Source organism: Garra rufa, chromosome 13, assembly GCF_049309525.1.
Source record: "Garra rufa chromosome 13, GarRuf1.0, whole genome shotgun sequence".
NCBI lineage: Eukaryota > Metazoa > Chordata > Actinopteri > Cypriniformes > Cyprinidae > Garra > Garra rufa.
In genome coordinates this window covers 38070204-38072137 of record NC_133373.1, presented here as the reverse complement: position 1 = coordinate 38072137, position 1934 = coordinate 38070204, and positions in this window count along the sequence as shown.

Below are 1934 nucleotides of genomic sequence, written 5' to 3'. Positions count from 1 at the left end.
ATATATATATATATATATATATATTAATGCTAGCATTTTATGGGCAAAAACAAACAAACACCAGTATATAGTAAAGCTGTATTTTTAAAAACGACATAAAACAAGAAAAATTGGCCATACTGAAGGTGAAGAAGGGAGAGACAGGAAGTCATCACTGTTTGCACAACGTGCTGAAGAAGAAGAGAAGGACAGAGTAAAGCGTAATCTTCTGAGATTACAAGATTCCCAGTGTGTAATCTTGTCCACTGGCACGCCGCAACTCTCAGATTGAAAAGTTAGTGGCAAAAGACGAGGTAAGAAAGACAAACTGAGAGCTGCAGATGGAGGTGTGCCGTCACTGGAGTTTCAAAGATAAGAGTTTTTACATTAACAATCATGTTTGCTAAAAGGACAATCCTGAGTGTACGGGATTCACTTGACGCCAGCTTCTCCTGTTTCCTTCGCTTGATGATCAAGCACTCAGAAAAGTCTTAAAATTGCAAAAATTGAAATAATAAAAAGAGCTGACCTGGAGTTCACATACATGAATCGTAGGTCTGACTTTTGCTCAAATACAAAACTTAGAGAGCTGCATTTTTATGATTATTAATGTATTATATTGTCATGGTGTATTCTCACTTCAAACATTCACTGTCTGATACGCTTACACAGCTAACAAGGATTCTTCTCAGAACGTTTAGACAAGGTTCTCTCGTATTTTTTCCAGAAATTTTCACTATAAAGAACTTTTTTGCATTTGAAAGGTTCCATGGACATTCAAGGTTCTTCATGGAACCATCAATGCCAATAAAGATTTATTTTTTAGTTTTTGTTCATGGTTATCTGGTATTTACTAATGTTCTCAAAACATATTTATATATTGTTCATGGAACATTTTATTTCTGGATGTTTATCTAATGTTTTTTAAACATTATTACTTGTTTCAAAATTGTTGAGAGAACATGCAAAAATAACATTCACATCATGTTTGCATGTGACCCTAACTTTTGTATGACATTTTTTTTTTACATTAAAAAAACCCTGACATTTTAAAAGTAAAAAAAAAACATTCAAAAATAAAACTTTTAATGTAAAGAAATGATAGCTGTGAAAGTAAATTGTCAGCACAAAAATGTTATTCATGGAACATTTAGTTCTGTATCATTTTAATTGGACGTTCATGTAACATTTTTTTTAATGTTACTACTTGTTTTAGAACATACAGTACATTCAAACGTTTTTCAAACTTAAAAAAAAAAACTATATTTTGGAATGTTCAGGGAACATTTAAAAGCAATGTTACTATAATGTTTGCAAAATTAAAAGAAAATGGAACATTCCCTTAAAGGGATAGTTCACCAAAAAAAATTTATTCTGTCATTAATGGCATTCCAACACAATTTAAGATATTTTTTAATGAAATCCGAGAGCTCTCTGACCCTGCATAGCCAGCAAGGGTACCACCAGATTACTCGACTTCAACAAAATAGTCCATGTGACGTCAGTGGTTCAACCGTAATTGCATGAAGCTACCAGAATACTATTTATGTGCAAAAAAAAAAAATTAAATAACAACTTTATTCAACAATTCTTCTCTTCTGCATCACTCTACACTCTTAAAAATGAAGGTGCTTCATGATGCCATAGAAGAACCTTTTTTGTCTAAATGTTTCTATAAAGAACATTTAACATCGGAAGATGGAGGAGAAAAATTATTGTAATCATAGTTTTCGGCTCCGAAGATGAACAAAAGTCTGACGGTTTTGGAACGACATGAGGGTGAGTAATAAATGACGATTTTCTTTTTTGGGTGAACTATTCCTTTAATGTTCACATAAAATAAATCAATAACACATTTTTTTAAAAACTGGAAGTTTTGAATGTTTAGAAAACATTTAGAAGTAACATTTTCAAGGAAAATGAGTCAAAAGAGTCAAAAGTTTTTACAGAGGGGA